General features: G+C 41.5%; 1 protein-coding gene across 2 annotated transcripts in view; it reads left to right on the top strand.

Moving 5' to 3' along the window:
- Positions 1–22,391, top strand: part of PSD3 (pleckstrin and Sec7 domain containing 3) — a 706,647-nt gene that overhangs the window by 101,255 nt on the left and 583,001 nt on the right. The gene's annotated exons all lie outside the window — the stretch shown is intronic.

Raw genomic sequence — 22,391 nt, 5'->3', positions numbered from 1 at the left:
GTGCTCCGCGGCTCTATCACTTGCCAGAAGCGGCTGGCGGAGGCCCCTCCCCCGCCGTCTATCCTCCCGAATATCGCCTCGGATTCACTTCTCCGCACGCCCTACCTTCCAGTAAGTGGTCGCTTCTCTGTTCAGAGAGTTGTTGCTACTCTCCTGTTCGATCTCCTGTTGAGTTCGTAGGTGTTCAGAATGGTTTGATCCCTATTGAGCTGAATTCCTGAGACCAGACGAAATCTAGGTCTCCTACTCCTCCGCCATCTTGCTCCGCCGCCGCCCTTGTGTATATTTTATACTTAAAGAACATCTCAATTTGCACAAGTCACATTTCAAGTGCTCAAGAGCCACATACTATTGGCCACCATTTTGGACAGTAAAAGGAATGTGAAAGTTTAGAAAGCGAAGCTGGCACCCAATCCCTCAGAAGTTTGTGATTCTTCTGGGAAAAGGATGGCTCCTACTTTGACTTTTCTTTCACATTAATTCTACTATATATTATAAACAAAAATAAAGACCATCAACTAGTGAAAACAATGTCTAGTACCTCCAGTAAACTAATGAAATACTCGGGATTCATGCTCAGAATTGGATGTCATTCCTTGGCTAAGTAGAAGTCACAGTTTGAATCCAAAATTGGAGTAACACTGCAATCAGAAAGGTGTTGCCCACTGATCTTTTTGCAAAGAAATTTACAGAACAAGTATCTCTATTGACTTTAACCCTGAACTTCTGCTGGTAGCAACTTAAACTGCCCTAAGGAAAACATGTACATAGTAAATGCTAACAAGTGAATGTTGAAATGATTTAAAAATAAAATTCAACCATGTTTAGGCAGTTAGACTTCTTCCCTTTTGGAACTAAGGAATTTAGGTCTTACAATCTTATTGTGCAGTAACGAGCTGCATCTAGATTTTCACAACTATGAAATGAGAATAATGTCTAGTGTTTTATTACAGGCATTGTTCTCAGTGTATTACATGTACTGATTTGCTTAATCCTCACACTAATCGTATATGGAAGATACTGTATTTTTTTTCTTAACATATATTGCATTATTTGTCTCAGAGGTACAGATCTGTGATTCAATACTCTTGCACAATTCACAGCGCTCACCATAGCACATACCCTCCCCAGTGTCTATCACCCAGCCACCCCATCCCTCCCACCCCCCCCCAACTAGAGCAACCCTCAGTTGCTTTCCTGAGATTAAGAATTCCTCACATCAGTGAGGTTATATGATACATGTCTTTCTCTGATTGACTTATTTCACTGAGCATAACACCCTCCAGTTCCATCCACGTCGTTGCAAATGGCAAGATCTCATTCCTTTTGATGGCTGCATAATATTCCATTGTATATATATACCACATCTTCTTTATCCATTCATCTGTCGATGGACATCTTGGCTCTTTCCATAGTTTGGCTATTGTGGACATTGCTGCTATAAACATCAGGGTGCATATACTCCTTCAGATCACTACATTTGTATCTTTGTGGTAAAGACCCAGTAGTGCAATTGCTGGGTCGTAGGGTAGCTCTATTTTCAACTTTTTGAGGAACCTCCATACTGTTTTCCAGAGTGGCTGCACCAGCTTGCATTCCCACCAACAGTGTAGGAGGGTTCCCCTTTCTCCACATCCCCACCAACATCTGTCATTTCCTGACTTGTTAATTTTAGCCATTCTGACTGGTGCGAGGTGGTATCTCATTGAGGTTTTGATCTGGATTTCCCTGATGCCAAGCAATGTTGAGCACTTTTTCACGTGTCTGTTGGCCATTTGGAGGTCTTCTTTGCAGAAATGTCTGTTCATGTCTTCTGCCCATTTCTTGATTGGATCATTTGTTCTTTGGGTGTTGAGTTTGATAAGTTCTTTATAGGTTTTGGATACTAGACCTCTATCTGATATGTCATTTGCAAATATCTTCTCCCATTCTGTCGGTTGTCTTTTGGTTTTGTAGACTGTTTCTTTTGCTGTGCAAAAGCTTTTTATCTTGATGAAGTTCCAATAGTTCATTTTTGCCCTGGCTTCCCGTGCCTTTGGTGATGTTTCTAGGAAGAAGTTGCTGCGGCTGAGGTCGAAGAGGTTGCTGCCTGTGTTCTCCTTTAGGATTTGGATGGACTCCTGTCTCACGTTTAGGTCTTTCAACCATTTGGAGTCTATTTTTGTGTGTGGTGTAAGGAAATGGTCCAGTTTCATTCTTCTACATTTGGCTGTCCAATTTTCCCAACACCATTTGTTGAAGAGACTGTCTTTTTTCCATTGGACATTCTTTCCTGCTTTGTCGAAGATGAGTTGACCATAGAGTTGAGGGTCCATTTCTGGGCTCTCTATTCTGTTCCATTGATCTATGTGTCTGTTTTTGTGCCAGTACCATACTGTCTTGATGATGACAGCTTTGTAATAGAGCTGGAAGTCCGGAATTGTGATGCCGCCAGCTTTGCTTTTCTTTTTTAACATTCGTCTGGCTATTCGGGGTCTTTTCTTGTTCCATACAAATTTTAGGATTATTTGTTCCATTTCTTTGAAAAAAGTGGATGGTATTTTGATGGGGATTGCATTGAATGTGTAGATTGCTCTAGGTAGCATTGACATCTTCACAATGTTTGTTCTTCCAATCCATGAGCATGGAACGTTTTTCCATTTCTTTGTGTCTTCCTCAACTTCTTTCTGAGTGTTTTATAGTTTTCTGAGTACAGATCCTTTGCCTCTTTGGTTAGATGTATTCCTAGGTATCTTATGGTTTTGGGTGCAATTGTAAATGGGATCAACTCCTTAATTTGTCTCTCTTCTGTCTTGTTGGTATATAGGAATGCCACTGATTTCTGTGCATTGATTTTATATCCTGCCACTTTACTGAATTCCTGTATGAGTTCTAGCAGTTTTGGGGTGGAGTCTTTTGGGTTTTCCACATACAGTATCATATCATCTGCAAACAGTGAGAGTTTGACTTCCTCTTTGCCGATTTGGATGCCTTTGATTTCTTTTTGTTGTCTGATTGCTGTGGCTAGGACTTCTAATACTATGTTGAATAGCAGTGGTGATAGTGGACATCCTTGCTGTGTTCCTGACCTTAGGGGGAAAGCTCTCAGTTTTTCCCCATTGAGAATGATATTCGCTGTGGGTTTTTCATAGATGGCTTTTATGATATTGAGGTATGTACCCTCTATCCCTATACTCTGAAGAGTTTTGATCAAGAAGGGATGCTTTACTTTGTCAAATGCTTTTTCTGCATCTATTGAGAGGATCATATGATTCTTGTTCTTTCTTTTGTTAATGTATTGTATCATGTTGATTGATTTGCGGATGTTGAACCAAACTTACAGCCCAGGGATAAATCCCACTTGGTCGTGGTGAATAATCCTTTTAATGTACTGTTGGATCCTATTGGCTAGTATTTTGGTGAGAATTTTTGCATCCATGTTCATCAAGGATATTGGTCTGTAATTCTCCTTTTTGATGGGGTCTTTGGAAGACACTATTTTATTCCTACTTGAAGGATGAAGAAACTGAGAACAAAAAGGTATTTTATCCAAAATCACACAGCTAAGAAGAAATGAAATAGTATTCAAACTCATGTTAGTAATCATTATTCTGTAACCTATTAGATTTATAAGATGAGGTGAAAATAAAATGAAACCTGATTATCTTAAATAGAAATCACAGTATAAGCACAATATATTAATATTAAAAAATATCTCTTAGTGAAAATACTAAGAAAATACTCCTTTGTTAAAGGAAATCTATTTGGTTTTGTTTTTAAATATGTGTATTTATATGTCCCTCTTTTAATACAAATGGTAGCATAATATGTAGACTGCTATGAATTTCACTTATTTTAAACTAATAACTTTCTCTGATCTTTTCACCTAAGCATTGATATAGTATTCATTATATTTCTTTTTTTAATTCCCAAATTTGCTTTATTTTTTTAATCATTTATTTTATTTTTTTCATCATGACAAGTGTACTCTTTAATCCCCATCCATTATTTCCCCCAGTGCCCCCACCTACTTCCCCTCTGGTAATCGTGTTTGTTCTCTAGGGTTAAGAGTCTGTTTCTTGGTTTGTTTCTCTCTCTTTTTTTCCTTTGTTCATTTGTTTTGTTTCTTAAATTCCACATATGAGTGAGATCATATAGTATTTGTCTTTCTCTGACTGACTGATTTCGCTTAGCATTATACTCTCGAGCTCTGTCCATGTTGCTTTATGTTTAAATTATATGTAGTTTGTCTCATGTTGTACCAAAGCAGCTGAAATTTAAACTCATTCGTTCATTTACTTCATTCAAATACTCATCTATTAGTGATACTTTCCCTGATGCTTTAAAGTAAAATAGCAATAGGGCGCCTGGGTGGCTCAGATGGTTAAGCGTCTGCCTTAGGCTCAGGTCATGATCCCAGGGTCCTGGGATCGAGTCCCACATCGGGCTCCCTGCTCCTTGGGAGCCTGCTTCTCCCTCTGCTTCTCTCTCTCTCTTTCTCCCTCTGTCTCTCATGAATAAATAAATAAAATCTTTAAAAAAAAAGTTAAAAAAGTAAAATAGCAATAAACTTTTCTAGCCCTTAGCAATCTCAATCTTCCTTAATTATAAATTTATACATATTATTCCTTATTATAAGTATATTATTATAAATTTATGTATAAATTCATTATTCCAAATTTACTTATGTGTTTGTGTTCTCTCTGTCCTCAATAATGTAAGCTCCATACAGGCTAAATTTTTTTCTGTTTTGTTCGCTCCTATATCCCCAGTACTTGACAACAATGTTGGGATCTTAGTAAATCCTCAATAAATATTTATCAATTGAACAAATGATTGACTTTTTAATATTTATTCATTTGTTGATGCTGAAACAACACATATAGCAATTATGTATATAGACTTTGGAACAAAAAAGACTTGGATTAGAATCACAGCTGCCATTTACTATTCGTAAAGTATTTATAAATTTATTTATTTATTTATTTATTTAAGATTTTATTTATTTGTCAGAGAGAGAGAGCCCAAGCAGGGGGGAGTGGCAGGAAGAGGGAGAAGCAGGCTCCCCACTGAGCAGGGAGCCTGATGCGGGGCTCGATCCTAGGACCCTGGGATCATGACCCAAGCCCAAGGCGGATGCTTAACCAACTGAGCCACCCAGGCATTCCTATTGTAAAATATTTAAAAAATAATAAATACATTGATCTCATAAGATTATTGGGAAGATTAAATAGGATACTTCTTTCTAAAAGTAGCATAGAGGCTGGCACAAGGCTATGCTCCACGAATGTTGTTGTTGTTAAATTTTTATTACTTATGCACTCATTAAATAAACACAGTGCCAAACACTGTGCTAGGTGCTGAAGGAGTTTGAGCTAAAGAAGACATCTCTTTTGAGATAAATCATAGCTTTTAATACACTGCTGGACTCATAAGAAGTAAAGGAGCTCTTTAAGGCTTCCTTACCCCACAAGCTCTACCCCACACCCTCCACACTCCAACCCTAAGGTGAGCTGAAAGCAGAGTCAGGCGCTGGAAGCAGCAAGCAAATGAGAAGTGTATGTTTTCTGGAGAGCAAAGGCTACAAGCTGTACGGCCATCAGGGGCTCAGGCCTCAGGCCGGGACCGGGCAGACAGGTAAGCCTGCCAGTCTGACATAAGAGAGGACTAAAGTCGTACCTGTGTCAGTAGCAGCAAAAGTAGACAGAAATTCTCTCTGAAGAAATCTGCATGATCCCCATGATTTAAGATCATGCAAGTATGAGTTCAAAAAGATCACCAAAAACACAAATAAACAAGCCATCATGTTGCCAAAAAAGGAAATAAACAGGTTTATTAGACCCCCAAGGATTTCACATTTTTAAATTATTAGATAAACAATACATAATATAGAAATAAAAGATAGGATTATAAATTTGATGAAGAAACAAAATGACAGGTAGATTTACAAAAGAATCTAATAGAACTCTTTAAATTGAAAAATATAATTATGGAAATTAAAAACTCAATGGAGAGGTGAAATGAGATGAATAGCAGCTGCAGAGGGAATCTAAGAGGGCATACATGGAAACTACGAGAAAGACAAAGAGGCTTGTGGAGGAGGGAGTGAGAAGCCTGCCGTAGGTATAACCAGGGTCCCAGAAGTAGACAATAGAAAATATGGAGGAGAGGTGAGGATTGAAGAGAAAAATGGGTTTCTGATAAGACAAGACTCACCAAACAGGATAAATAAAAATAAAACTACACTTAGATAAATCACAGTGAAACTGCAAAATATCCAAGCAAAGAGATGTTATAAGTAGCCAAAGAGAAAAGGCAAATCACCCACAAAGGTACGACAAACTTCCAGCAGGCTTCTGAACACACCATATAAACAGCCAGAAACTGGAATAATGTCATGAATAGTTTAATGAAAACTTAGAAAAGCTGTTTACAGTATAAGTCTGAAATAACAACCCTTTTAGACCTGGGAGAGTTGCTCCCAGCAGATCTTTACTAAAGAAACTTCTACAGAGGGGTGCCTGGGTGGCTCAGTTGTTAAGCATCTGCCTTCGGCTCAGGTCATGATCCCAGGGTCCTGGGATCGAGTCCCGCATCGGGCTCCCTGCAGGAAGCCTGCTTCTCCCTCTCTCACTCCCCCTGCCTGTGTTCCCTCTCTCGCTGTGTCTCTCTCTGTCAAATAAATAAATAAAATCTTTAAAAAAAAAGAAAAGAAAAGAAATTTCTACAGAATCCACTTCAAAATAGAGAAAAGTGATTCCAGAAGAAAGGTCTGAGATGCAGGAAGGAATGGTAAGCAGATCGATTAGAAAACATGTGCTTTATGATAAAAATGATGTCTGATTGTGAAATAAAGCATTCCAAAGCCCTTGCATTTTGGGGAGAAGATGAAGATAATGGATTACAATTTGACTTTGTTTACTCAAGAAAGATCACTGAAAAAAACAGTAATAGAAAAGTTTAGTTTCAAAAACCAGAAGCAAAAAGAAGATGAGAAAAACAAGCAAATAGAAGTCATGTTAAACTTTTTTAAAGGCAAAGAAGAGGGGGAAAAGAGGTGTAGAAAACATAAAACAAACAAAAATAATAAAGTAAGGTGGAGTAAAAAAATCTAAATGTATCAATAATCACAATGAATATAAATGTTATCATCTTACAAGTTAAAAACAAAGTAAATCAAAGAGAGAGAAAAAATTCCAGCTATATACTATTTATGAGATATGCCTAAAACACAAAAACACCAAAATGTTGAAGTAAAAGAACAGATAAATATTAATTTAAAGCAATATTATATTAAATAACTTTTTGAATAAAAAAACAAAAACCACCCAAAATCTTAACCATAATTATTTTTCATTTTTGTAAATTCCTCTTTTTGTCCCAAACTTCCATATTTGGATATTACTATATTTATGATACACATTTAATTTCAATTCAGTTTTTTTCTTTTCAAAGTTATAGTATAATATAATATCCCAAGTTTTTAGGTGGTCTGTATCAAACATATTTGACCTTTTTATAATTCAATTATATTTCCTGCACGACCTTTCCAGTAGTGAATTTTATAAGCTTATTACAAACTGTGTGAAGTAAAAACTCATTTTATTTGTCCTAAATGCTTAGAAATTCAGAATCTGTTTATCGTCTGAATACTTCTCGATTTAGGGACCGCCCGTGTTATTTTATGCATGCCACTCAGATTTTATAGATTGGGAACATAAGCCTACTTGGTCTTTGCAGGCTGAAGCATTGCCCTCTTTTGCACATCCTCACATAGCACCGTGCATCTTGCGGATCATTTTATCTGACTCTTCGGTCTTTCTGAAGAGGGCAGAAGGCTGCTTGGTTGGCTGGGAGTTGGAGTTGAGGATACAGCACCTTTCTAAGTCTCAGGATGGAGCACAAGACTGAAATAGAGGTGCTCAGAAATACCAACAAGCAATGACAACAGTAACAAACTTCCTACGTGCCACGTACTGTTTAATCATATTCCAGACGGTAGTGCTTACTGCTGAGTCCAGAAAGGCCTCAAATACCTTTCTGATTCTTCTTTCTCGTCCTCCCTTCTTTGTTTCCAAACAAATTAAGAGACAAGCGAGTAGGCATTCAGGCCTCTTGCCTGTTTGCAGAAGCTGTAGATTGGCATCAATGCTTCCATTCATCTGCCTCTCTTCTGGGTCAAGAGGGCACAATGACAGTATGGATTCTGAAACAAAGGGGTGTGAACTTGGGGGCAGGAGGCCAAAAAAGAAAAAAAAAAATTCAAATAACCAAACCATAGAGGTCAATGCTAATGAGCAGAGAACCAGCTTACAACTAAGACTTTCCAAGCCTTTAAGGAACTAAATAAAATTGGATTATGTTTCAGTGACTGACATCACAGCATAGCTGAATAGTAATAATACAGTAGTGCAGTACATAGAAATTACATACGTACATAATTATGGCTTTATGCAAACTAATGAACCAGATGAACTTCTCTGTTGCCTCTGACACAAACCTTGGTTTTTCTCCTGGGAGTTGGAAAAAAGTCAATGTGTCAGCAATTCATCTATTTCTGCCTGTTGGTACATCATGCAGAAATTAAATGAGGTGCATAATGTGAATTTAGATGTCAACATTCTGTTGAATTCTATAAAGATGTACTAAAATGTTTAGTTTGCATTATAACAAATTTGTGTCATTCTGAGTTTGTTAAATTTGGATTATGGAAAATTGAAGATTTGCATAAATCTAAATTCTACTAAGGACCCTGTGTTAATATATTCTTCACATTATTTTTCCAAAGGATAACTTTGATCTGTTCAATCCAATCTTTAAAGTCTTCATTATATACTTTGGAAAGCAATATTTCCTTCAACCTCAAGTATTCAGCCATTAAATTAATCTTTTGAGCAGGTCCTAAAATATTTAGTAGTTTTATCTGACAGGGTAATCATCTGACATGAACATTATCATGATGTATTAAAAACCAAAACAAACCAAAATAAAACAACAAAAAAAGGTTCATGCTGCCAATCATTTGGTTGGTCTGTGCTAAAGTCACCCGTAGGCCCTCAGTGGGTCCCCCTGACAAATGGCACCTATCTGGGAATAGAGGCTGGTCAGGCCCAGAGCTCTGAGCTCAGCCACGGAGCTGAGCACGTCTAAGTGGGCTCTCCTGGGCCTGCCCAAGGATAACAACAAGAATTATAATTACTACTTAAACGAAACGAGTTTTAATATTGTGCGCCCCAATATTAAATATCAGCTTATGTAAAGCAGCCTGTAGCATATGCTGCATACCGGTTCATTTATGTGATAGCTTACCTCGACGCTGGCTCCTTTTAGAGCTGACGGCTCCGCTACCCTCTTACATATCATCACTGTGGATACCAATCTAACCCAAGCCCTTATCACCCAGACTGAGGCCACTGACACTCTTTCCCCATTTTCTTGCCTCAGCCTCATTCCACTTAAACTGCTCTCCACGGTCAAGCTAATCGTCCTATAATAAAGCTAGTGTCGTGTCTTACCACTACTGAACAAGCTAGAACGGTGCACAACTGTTCCTCCATCTGGCTTTACAATCAGTCTTCCCTGGCTGCCTTCTTTCCTTCCTCCCTTCTTTGTTTCCTCCCTCCTTCTTCCTTCTTTCCTTTTGACTTTTGACTGAATTATAATATACATCTAGAAGAGTGCATATATCAGTGGATTTTCACACAACTGACTAGCAACCCAGAAATTCCTTCTTGCTCCTTCCCAGGCTCCACCCACCCTAAAGGTAACCAGTATCCCACGGTCTAAGAGCAGGAGTTAATTTAGTCAGTCTTTACTTTTATTAACCTCCTACATGCAGGACTCTGGGAAAGGCTCTAACTCGGGGTACAAGAGGATGCCTTGGGCCCCCCAGACCTTGAACCTATGGCAGCAAGTCTAATTTGAGTCCCTACACTGATGGATCTGAATGTCCTGAGATGTCATCTGCCTTCATCAGAATTTGCTCAGGAGCTGCCAGCTAGAGGTGTCCAGGTGACAGCTAACAGAAGTTTGGTAGGGAGAGGGAGAGACCGGCGATGGGTAGGGTTTGCTGATGATGTTCTAAAGCTAACATATGCATTTTGCCTCCCTCCCATTTTCTCCATCTCTTGCTCTTCAATCATCTCCTCTGCTCCCTACTCAATTGCTTTTCAATTAACAAAGCCACAAAAGGCAACTGCAACCTGTGGCATTCAATCATAGAGTCCCCAACTAATACCCAGGGCCTCTTCCATCTCAAGTGGAATGCTTCCAGGGCGCGAGACCCTTTGATGCTGCTCTGACCGACAGAACATTCTCCCTGTCTTCCAGGAGCAAAGACATGAAAATAATTTTTATCTGTGATTCTTTTTAACAGCAATTCAACAAATGCTATTTGTTGTTGCCTTATTGTGAAGTTGAGATTTTCTTAAGCAGACCTATTGAAAACATAACATAAAAATAGAACATTCAAGATCGAAGAAAAGTCAGTGGGTATTACTCATCATCCCAACCTAACTCTACAACTAGTTTAATTTTGCATATCGTCTCTTTTGCATATTGTCTCTCAGATCCTGTCCACACTCAGAATTTGTACACTTGCTATTGTAGTGCTCATATCAGGAGACTACCTTTAAGTAGCCTTTTGTTTATGCAAACAAAAGGAGTAAGTTTCACGGAGTCCCCCTATAAAATAATTTGAATAAAGAATCACAAAATTCTGCCTTCCTTTTCTGATGTATCCTAATTCTTTTCATTCAGGGGAGCTGTGTAGCTCAGCTACAACAAATGGCAGCCATGCCAGGACGTGAGGAGCCTGGTTCTTGCTCCCGCTCTGTCAGTCACTGTTTAAGTAAACATACGGGTGTCGTTGTAACTTCGGTATGCCTCAGAATCTTTAGGAGTAAAGTGCAGAGGCTAAGACCTATCCCACCTACCTCACAGGATGCCTTATTAACTCAATAAACCGAGCACCTACTACGCATGCACGGGGTCCCTGCTAGAGGCTGTGGGCCAAAGCAGAGCTGGCAACTGTGCCTACCTGGGTGGCTACCTGGGCAGTGGACAGGTGGAGGTTCTGGTACAGAAGAGGCGATGGCCCCACTCAGGAGGGTACGTGAGTCAGGCCTTGGTCAGGGCTCCGGTTCTTTTTTTTTTTTTTAAAGATTTTATTTATTTATTTATTTGAGAGAGAGAATGAGAGACAGAGAGCACGAGAGGGAAGAAGGTCAGAGGGAGAAGCAGACTCCCCACTGAGCAGGGAGCCCAATGCGGGACCCGATCCCGGGACTCCAGGACCATGACCCGAGCCGAAGGCAGTTGCCCAACCAACTGAGCCACCCAGGCGCCCTAGGCTCCGGTTCTTGCATTGCTGCTCTCCTCCCCTCATCCTTGTTCTCTCTGAGAGCAGGTTCCCAAGGTCCCCAGGATGGTCACAGGGTTTTGACCTCTCTGCATCCCCCCCTTGTCCCTTTCTCCCAGCTCCTCGCCTCCCTCCCCAGCTTCCACCACCTCTTCCTTAGTCCTCCTTCACCAAAGTCTCATTCTCTGCTTTTTCCTAGGCAGGGGCTCGGTGGTCCCCCAGACTGGGACCCTGACACTGCGCAACACAAAACTTATTTCCCTTCCTGGAAGGGAAGTGTGGGGGCCTCAGAAACCCAGGGGCCTTTCTTTAGGATATATCACCCTCCCTCAAGAATGCACAGAAAAAAGTTTTCTGCTGAGGAGGGGAAAAAATAATTTTAAAACATTCCATTTCAAATTCCATATCCCATTCCACTTACATTGAATCCAGAAGTGGGAGCAGTTGTTTCTGATTGGAAATGTCTTGCAGGATTTTGCAGAGTGTGGCATTCGTGTCAAGCAGTAGAGACAGTTGGGGGCTTAAATAGGGCACCTCGCATGAAGGAGCACAGGGGGCAGAGTTCAGAGGTGGGAGGATCCAGAGGGTGTCTGGAGAGCTGCAAGGATCCAGAGGCAGACGAGGCCTTAGAACTTCAGAGCTGCTATGCACATGTCCTGAATAAGAGTGCTCGTTCTCCAAGTTTAAAGCAATCTGATTTGGAAGGAGTGAGAGGTTCTTTATGTGGGGTATCCAGAGAAGAGCTGCCTGTGATGACAAGGGTGGGACTATGGCACCAGCCCACCAGAGCCACATCCACTTCCTCTAAGAGGCTGGTCGGCCCATTGCCTTGTGCACATCTCCCCGTGCCTCATCGCTCCAGAGGTCCCAGCGTCCCGAACATCCATCACCACACTCTCACTGCACATTTTCCATATGTGCCTTGACCTGATCAGTCCACCTTCAGGTCCCTCCTGAAATTTCTGCATATCACAGCCTCTCCTCTGAAATATGGAGGTTCTCTGAAGACACCTTTCTCAAAGGCTGTCTTTTCTCCCACATTCCATGTAACCAGGACCCCAGAGGTAAGGTAGATATCTTCCTTGCTTCCCTGTGCCACCTCCAGACCATTTTTATCCTGTGAAACCCTGCCCTTTGACATTCATGTGATTGGGACACAGTACCTCCCTCATCTCTGTCACCTCCCGGTCACACTTCTTCATTCGCTTGTTCCCAGGCTTCCTCTCCACTCCAAATTCTGTCACTCTTGTAATTGTAGCATTCCCAGGAAAGGCCATTTTAATTCCTGGCATCTCAGTTTCTTCATCTCTTTGTCTCATATGATCTTTCCTTCCCTCTGCTTCAGTTACCTCCTCTTATTGTTGCACCCTGGACAATTTGCACCACCTCTGAAATCCTGAATGCCAACATCATGCTCCCAGACTCTCCATATCCTTCTAGTTTAATTATTCATGTAACCTACTAGAAAAGTCCTTTAACCTCATCATGGCTTCCACTTCATTGATCCTCCCACTTTCTCCCTATCCAACAATATCCTCCTCATAAATGCCTCCCTTCCCTGCCTAGGTTCAATTCCGTACTCCACCATTCTAATCATTTTTTACAAATGCCATAAATTCACTTATCTGCCATTGCTTCATGGATGTGTTATGGACAAAGATCCCCGGTAGCAGCAGAAGGAATGAATTAAATTAGAAGGAAATTGAAGGCAAAACTGTTGGGAAAATAAAGTGATCCCACAGATATATATATCTATTCTTTGAAAAGGTAAATGGACTATATAAACATATGGTTGTACTAAGTTACATTTAGTAATTTTATTCTTCATTAAGAATTAATAATATTTGACCTGATCAAATAGTTTAACCTTGGGTTTGTCATGTTCAAATTATCATGGTTTTTGAGTAAATGTCCCAGATTATCTCAATATATTTATGCCCACAAGCTGTAAAACATTTATAGTTTGTGGTTTGGGGGCTAATCAGGCCTGAAAGTATCTTTCCACAGTAATTGGAAAAAGCCTCCCATATCCAGCTGGCTATTTTTAAACACAAGGAACCTCTCACTCCTTCCAAATCAGATTGCTTTAAACTTGGAGAACAAGCACTCTTATTCAGGACATGTGCGTAGCAGCTCTGAAGTTCTAAGGCCCTTTTCCTTCAAGTATCTGGATTGAAATGGTGCCTGGAAAAAGTGATTACAGAGGCAATGAGTTTGAAAACTTCAAAAATAGTCATACAGATTTTAAAGATGTATTTAAAAGCAAATAAACAAAAACTAATTCTACCCACAGTACCTGTGAAATGAAGGAGGTCGAGCTCTACTTTCAACACCAAAAGAAATGAACAGTGGAGGAAGAAAGGTGTTGAACTGAATGGATGCCAAGAGACCTCTTAGCAAAGGGCTATAAAAGGCTATTTTATTCATTGTTGTTTCAAGACCCAAAAATTCCAAGTGAAGCCAGCACACTGATGTGTTTGGTTCTGTGGTGGTAATATGTGAGCGGATCTGGTGATGAAAGCAATTTGCTGCCTACTGAAAAGGAGGTACATCTCAAGCACTCTGCTTCATGGGCTGGGGCATCCTCAACCTAGTGGTGACACAGAGAAAATGATGGAAAAAAGAAAAAAAAAGATGGAGTTCCTATGAAAGGCATCTGAAAAAAATTAGTTTTAATTGTTAGGACAGAAAGCATTATGTTGATCCCTGGGTTGTCCTGAAGAAAGTGCAGTGAAAAAAAGGGGAAACTTAAAATAGTTCTAGTAAAAAAACTTGACAGATATTCACAATGTGTCTAGGTAATTTTATGCCAGTATAAAGAATGTATTAATGACGTGTCGTATACTCAGGCCTCTGGGGAGGCATTTGAAAGGCAGCATGGCAGATGGAAAGGGCCTCACCTGGGCATCAGGAGATGGGTTGGTTCCAGCCAGATCTCTGACTCTTACCACCACTGACTTCAGATAGTTAGCTTCCCTTTTCTGACAATTCTTTCCTCTTCTTAGACTAAAATGTTGGTATCCACCTTAGGCAGGAGGAACGACATCTCAGAGACTAACCAGGACAGAGTCTATGGGTGTAGATGTGTTAAAGAGTGGAGTAGAAAGCCAGCCTCCAGCTTGGACCTTATCCTTTTTGTAGAGCAGGAAGTGATTTACCCACTGGGGGAAGAGGCAGGGGCCCAGGTGAAGAGAAAGTTTGGAGGAGTGTCTTGGTGAGAAGAAGGAAATCAGAAAAAGCCGGCAAAGCCACAGTAACATTTATAAGCACAGATACGTAGTGAACCTGACAAATGGCTTCCTTGCAGCAGCAGCATTTCCCAATGTGTGAAGCCAGAAGATGGAAATCCTTGAGCAGTGGGAGTTGGAGAGAGAGTAGGGGTCAGGAAAAGGTCCTACAGTCAAATCTGAAGAAATATTGCAGAGTGCATTCCCTTATTGAAGATTCATGGTGCATATTAGCATATTGAAGGCTCTGGGGAGACCTACAGTAAGGAAACAGGATTAACTATTTAATCCTGAACTCACTTCAGTACAGAAACTTTTAAAAATAGATGTTTGCGATGGTTACCAGAGGGGAGGTGGGGGGGAGGGACGGGGGAAATAGGGGATGGGGATTAAAGAGTACATTTATCATGATGAAAAAATAAAATAAAATGAAAAAATAATGCTGGAAAAACTATGTTTGTTAAAATTTCACCGAACACAATAGATAAAAACACTGTTCTAGGGTATAAAATTCCAAGCTCGCTACCAAGGTATATAAGACCCTGAAGGACTGAGCTCCTACCACTGCCGGCCTCAAACCCAGTGTTTAGTGCTACTAAAGCCAAACCACGTGGGGCTCACCTCTGCCCACCCCACCCCCCAAGTCTGCACACCCCAGACTGCCCTGCAAACTGCATGCCTTGTAGTTTCGTTACGTGTGTTTTGCTCACTGAACACACAAATGCTCTCCCACCTCTCAGACTGGCTAGTCCCCTCATCTTTTAAGATTTGTGTAAGAATTATCCAGGAGGGGGATGCCTGAGTGGCTTAGTCGTGTGAAGGGTCTGCCTTGGACTCAGGTCATGATTGGAATGAGACCCCCCCATCGCCCCCCCCTTCCAGCTCAGCAGGGAGTCTGCTTCTCTCTCTGTCTCTCCCTCTGCCTCTCCCCACCACTCGTTGTCTATCTCTCTCAAATAAATAAATACAATCTTAAAAAAATAAAAAGAATTATCCAGGAGGCCATGCTTGTCAGGGATATTTTGTAACTTTAAGTGGAGTCATATTCAGAAAAATAACTCCCCTGTGACCTGATTATTATCATCATTTTATAAGTGAGAAAATGAGGTTCAGCCAGCCCCAGTGACTTGCCCAAGATCACCCTGCCAGGAAATGGCAGAAGCAGGGCGTTCTCACTTCAAAGCTGAGGCCTGCCCATACAGTGGCTATGGGAGCCATTAGAAATAGACTTAAAGCATTTAAAGAGCTTCTTGTAAAAAAAATCCTCGGCTTCTCCCTCCGGTCTCTTTCTCTGTGTGTCTCTTTCTCTAACATCGTCACTGCCAGCATCATAGCGTCTGCCTCTCAGAAGGCCCACTGGTGACTGAGAAGGACGGAGAGTCTAGGGTGCACTAAAACTCATTTGTACCCTGTGCACACGTCTCTTCTCCCAGCTGCTGCTGTTCCCAGTTTTCTGCTTGGCTGGATTTTTTAAAGAGTGTTAACTGTGTTTTTCCTATTGCTAAATGCAAAACAAACAAAAAGCAGTCACGTGTGTGTACACATGCTAGTGTATTTCTTTCCGAAGCAAATATTTGTAATAACAAGGAGCTGGAAAGGATGAAACTTGCCTTTAAAAAAAATTTTTTTTACATCGTTTTCCATATGTTAAAAGTAGAAAGGGACTAACGGAAAATTCTCCAACTATAGCCGTAAACACTGAGCCCAGCACTGAGCCCAACAAAACCTGTGCTGTTGTCGGACTTGTGTGAGTTCACTGGGAATAGTGGGTGCAGGTGAGACTCTCCCTGGCCTGCTTATGGCCCATTCTCTCCTCCTGCTGCCGAACCCGGACAGTGTATGAGGAAGCAGCCTCAGAAAACCATTTGCACCAAGATATTAGTTTAATGGTAGGTTTGCTCCTCCCAGATTAAAATTAGAATTTTAAAAGAGAATCTACCCCCAGGAGATGATTGACCCAGAGAAATTAATCTGTAAGGGTAGAACTTTTGGATCTATGTCACTCTGATGAGCATCTCTTTTGGGCCCAGTAGGCCTTCCTGGCATCCTTTGAGTTGCATCCTATGGAAGGACGTTCTCTTTTCCCACTTAAAAGGCCATCCTGACTACCAGGGTGAAAGAAGTAATGCTAAGTTGAAAAAGAGGCCCTAACACATATGTGTGTAAAATGGAATAAACAACCATTTTCCATCGTTGAAACAGCTGCACAGACCTAATGAAAAGCAGTCTATTTCAAACAGTTATACTTTTAAGTATTGCTTTCTGCCCTTTACCCTTCACTCTTCTTTTACTCCTTTCAAGATAAATAGGCCTTTTTTTTTTTCCTGCTATTAGAAGATTTCCTTCTGAAAGGCACAGACTGTGTGTGAGAAGCACATCCATTCATATCCGGCCGAGGTAGTCAATGCTGCCTGGTCTGCCAGGCAAAGGGGAAGCGGATCCGTGTGCCCCTGTCTGTCTGCATCTGCCCACTGGGCATGGCCATGTGCCCACCACCCTCAGTGCACCATACTGGCCCTGTTCTTCTCCCAGCAGAAAGGACATGCTGTGTCTCCCAGGCAGCGTTTCTGTTTGCTTCCTGACAGGAACCCAGCTTGAGGGCTGCAGAGAATGACTGGGACGTCGGGCAGACCACACTAGTCACTAAGGCTGCTGCTTGGTCGGGTTACCCTCAGAGCCTCTGTTTACTTCTCGAAGCCTGGAGGTGCCAGGGTGTGCTGTGGGACGTCGTGAAATGTGGTCTATGAAGTGCCTGGCACACTCATGCCCAGCACAGTATGGAGAAGTTGCTCTTGCCAGATCCCCAAGAAAGGTTTGTTGGGCTGAAGCACTGAACAAACTGTCTTTCACAGACTCAAAGTCACTTCCTCCTCAAAAGCCTCAAAAGATCCCCTTAACTTTATTTTCAAGGTCTTCCGTGACGTAGAACAATGCCCATGCCCCCATATTTCCCATTGTAACCCATGCTTTGCATGCACTCCATCATTTTGAGCCACATATCATATGCTCTAAATTTGCCACATCATGGTCCCATTTCTGTGTTTTTCCTCTGGTTTCCTCCAGCTTTGAATATATGACTCCCTAATTTTTACCTACTATTGTAATGCTGACCAACAAGGTCACCTCAGGTGGCGCTTCTTCCAGGAGATCTCCCTGACAGCTCTGTCAGAATAATCTCTCTCGGGGCGCCTGGGTGGCTCAGTTGTTAAGCATCTGCCTTCGGCTCAGGTCATGATCCCGGGGTCCTGGGATCGAGCCCCGCATTGGGCTCCCTGCTCCACAGGAAGCCTGCTTCTCCCTCTCCCACTCCCCCTGCTGGTGTTCCCTCTCTCACAGTGTCTCTCTGTTAATAAATAAATAAAATCTTTGGAAAAAAAAAAGAATACTCTCTTTCTTCTTGTACCTCTATTCAATATTTATCACATTCTGTCTTGTATTAAAGCTGTGTTTTTCTGTCTTTCCCATTAGATTACAAGCTTATTAAAGGCAAGAACTTGTCCATATACACACCATTTCTTCATTTAACAAGTATTTATTATGCTAGGTTCTGTTCTGGGGACTAGGTAGGGGGTGAAGAACAAGATCATGTGGTGCCTGCCCTGGTCCTGAGGGAAACAGACTTCAAATAATTAAGCAAATAAATAACTCTGTGATGACACAATGTGGTATGTGCTATGAAACCTATTGCAGAGACACATCTGTAAGTAAGTAAATATTTTCTGAACTGCCCTCTCTTCCCTACTCTCATCTCACCTTGATCTTCAAAAGTCAAATGTTCATAATGCTCCTTACATGGCAGTTCACACCCATTTTAATCTCCTTATCAAATGGGCGCTGGACCACACCCTAAGTTCCCTTCTGAACACATTCTCTTTTTATTCCATATGGGAATTTTTCAAATCTTCAAGTTCTGGTTCCTTTTGGCTTAATAATTCCATCTTTAAATCCTTTCTATCCTCTCATATTTTACCGTAAGAAGTCAGAAGAAACCAAGTCACTTCTTCAACACTTTGCTTAGAAATCTCAGCAAAGCATCCAATTTCATGGGGCACCTGGGTGGCTCAGTCAGTTAAGCGTCTGCCTTCGGTCAGGTCATGATCCCGAGGTCTTGGAATGGAGCCCCACGTCAGGCTCCCTGCTCAGCGAGGAGCTTGCTTCTCTGTCTCCTCCCCACTTGTGCTCTCTCTCACTATCTCTGTCTCTCTCTCTCTCTCAAATAAATAAATAAAAAATCTTTAAAGCATCCAATTTCATCACTGGCATGTTCTACCTTCCACAAAATACTAGAACACAAACACAGTTCAGCGACGTTCTTCACCATGGCCTTTTCTCCATTGTCCAATAACATGTTCCTTACTTCCATCCCAGACCTCATCAGAACGGCCTGTATTGTCTGCATTTCTATCAATATTCTGTACATGGTTATTTATGTATTTTCTAAGACGGAAACCTTCTTTACAGCTCTCCTTTCCTTCCTGAGCTCCCACCACAGTCGTTTATAAACGTTCCTGTATGTTAATTTCAGCTTCGTCTAACAGGCGACTAAAACTCTTCCTGCCTCTACCTTCTGAGCTGCTTCCCCCTTTCTAGATATCTGTTGTAGCAGCGTCCCATTTCTTGGTTTGAATTTCTTAGTCAATTCAAGCTGCTTTCACAAAATACCATAAACTGGGTGGCTTATCAACAATAGAAACTTATTTCTCACCCTTCTGGAGTCTGGGAAATCCAAGCTCAAGGCGCTGGCCAATTCAGTGTCTGATGAGAGTCTCCGTGCCAGTTGCTCACTGCTGACTTCTTGGAGAAGGGACAGTCCCCTAGCCTCTTCTTTTAAGGACACTAACCTCACCAAAAGGGCTCCACCCTCATGATCTGATTACCTCCCAAAGGCTCTACCTCCAAATACCATCATATTGGGATTAGGTTTAAACCTATAAATCCTGGGGGGGGGGGGCACTAACATTCAGTCCATAATAGCATTCATCTATTGACTCTCCCCAGTATCCCCTCTTCTGAGCCCTGTAGCACTTTAGCCTCATTGCCTCTAAGGACGTTTATTTACTTGTGTCTGGATTCAGAGTTTTCCATGTAGGCAGCACCCCTACTGGATCTAAGCTGCTTCTGGGCACTGACTAATACGTACTTAACCTCTGCAGTCCTTGCCACACAGGAGATGCTCAACAGTATTTGTTGAAATGGTGAATTTGTGTCCCTTCGTGGCAATGATATATATGCCACTGATGTTAGAAACCTCAGCTGACACAAAACAGAGGAGCATAGAGGAAGGGAGGGAAAAATAAAACAAGACAAAATCAGAGAGGGAGACAAACCTCTTAAAAGAGACTCTTAACCATAGGAAACAAACAGGGTTTCTGGAGGGGTGGGGGGTGGGGGGATGGGGTCATTGGGTGATGGGCATTAAGGAGGGCACATGATGTAATGAGCACTAGGTGTTGTATGCAACGGATGAATCACTGAACTCTACCATACTAACTATATGTTAATTAATTGAATTTAAATAGAATTAAATTAAAATAAAACCTCAATTGTTCAATCAATTTGTCTTATCTTAAAAGAAAGCATCAGAATTCAAATTCTCCTCTATAGTCCTAACATGGTAATTATTCAGTAACACTGAGTTAGGGCAGATATTTTTATATTTCACAAATAGAGGTTAAATCTGTGCTCCTGGTGAGGTATACGGCTAGACCTGCAATCTGGTCAGGGCTCTGTTCTTTTTATCACTCTTCTCCAAAACAAAGCCTAGGCCTGTCTCCAGTGAACATCATTCCTTTGACCTGAAGCCCCTGTCAAGAATGATAGCAGAAGCCCAGAAATCCTAAAAACAAAGCAGGGAATCCATTTTGGATTAAGTATCCCCAAATATTATCTAGCCTTATTACATTCTAGACTTCTCCCTTCCTGTTACTTGAGGGATTACATCGTGCCTTTCTTGGGAGAGAAATTGTGTTTAACGCTGATCCAGGGGACTGGTTTGATTCTGGATCATTTTGCCCTTGCAGGAGTTAGGGAATAGAGCAAAAGATCAAACTCCCAAGGACTGAAGATTACTGTGTTTTCCGGTCAGAGTCTTTATGCAGGGATATTACTGCAGTAATACAGTAGCATTATTACTGCAGGGTAGAGAGTGGATGCTCAATCAATATGGGTTTAGTAATTGCTTTTATTATTAAGACCTGATAAAACCTCCTCCGCTTCTATTTAAACAGTGCCTTATTGTGTAAGTTGGTATGCCACACACACAGCTTTCCAAATTCACTGCTGAATTAGTCATAATTTGATAACATTTCAAGTGAATTCATTGTCTGATATATCTAAAAAATTACCAATATGTGGTTCTGATCTGAGTATACAACTAAGCCAAATGTTTTACTTAGGGCAGAATTGTTGCAATAGTAAAATATTTTGGATTTTTGAGAATGAGTCAGGAGTTAGCAAAAAGAAAATTTCTAAAGCTTAGTGAAAACTTCTTTCTTTCCTTTCTTTTCTCTTTCTTTCACCACAGGGAAGAATACGTGACTGGCATTAGAATAAACGTTGTTGGCAGAAAGTGCTAGAAAGGGAAGGATTATTGATGGCTGGAGTGTCTGGCAAAGGTGTCAGAAAGCTGGTGGAATCTATACAGGATCCCAGAAGGCAGTAGCGTTTGCACAGATGGGGAAGACAGAGAAGGGAAGGGGCTCAAGCAAGGGTCTAAGTGAAAGCTTTGCATGGGGAGCAAACCTGTATGAGGGGGATCACATGGAAGAGCAGTGGGAGAAAAATCAAGGAAAAGAGGGAAGGCACAGGCAAACCGGTCATTGAGATTATCTTTATGTCAGAGACTGGTGACCATGGGTCATGGGCATGACAGACTTAGGGTCTTAGAAGACCAATATAGCAGCAACTAGTAAAATCCATTGAGTGGGGATGAAGGGAGCACAGAAGGAACTGGGTTGGTTCCTCCAGTGGGTTGGAATGAGGACGGGGATGCACTGAGAGGCACTTGGCACCTGTTTGGAGTTAGGACAAAAAGGGCTCAAGTGCTGGCTTTACCTCTTGTTAATGACCTTGGGCAAGGTGCTTCATCTCTCTGGGCCTCAGTTTCTTCATTCTATGGCCTCTTGAGGACTAAACTGGGTAGCAAATGGGAAGTCTTTGCACATGGTGGCACTAGATAAAATTACAGCTATTATGGGGTTCAATAGAAATGAGTCATTTCTTCTAATTAGTTATAAAAAGTGCACTTAGACGTAATCCCTATTCATCTAATCAAGCTTTTGTGCAGGCTGCTTCTGGCAAACTCACAACAGTGTGAGGATGGCTTCGCTGAGGAACAATCTGGAACAATTAGAGATTAAGTGAGGGAGGTGTAGCCTTTGGCTCTGACCTGGGTCTCAGAACACCAACACCTCAAACCTCACTCCTCACACCACAGACTGTCCCTATCCTCCCCCACCCCACCCCCTCTGTAAGGTGGAGCCTGCTCCTTACCTGGCTGCAAAGACCCCCACCTTTGACTGTCTAGCGCTTGCATGTGGAAAAGGCTTCAGAAACCATGAACTAAAAGATAGTCATCTGGGCAGGACACAGAGCAGAGCATTTAAATTCCTCATGGCCATCGCTCTGGTCTGTTCAAGAACTTTTTCCATTTACTTGAAAAACAGTCAGCCTGTGTGATCAGATGCCAGGGTAGGCACATATCAACCTAAAATACAACGAGTCACTCAAAAGACACCCACGTGTGTGTGGGGTCAAGGTGCCAGGCAGTAAAGGAAATAGAAACAGGATGGAAATGGGGGAAACTCCATTTGGTTCTTCCAAAAATA

This window comes from Zalophus californianus, chromosome 2 (genome assembly GCF_009762305.2).
Source record: "Zalophus californianus isolate mZalCal1 chromosome 2, mZalCal1.pri.v2, whole genome shotgun sequence".
Classification (NCBI taxonomy): Eukaryota; Metazoa; Chordata; class Mammalia; order Carnivora; family Otariidae; genus Zalophus; species Zalophus californianus.
This window is presented reverse-complemented; position numbering and strand designations above follow the sequence as displayed.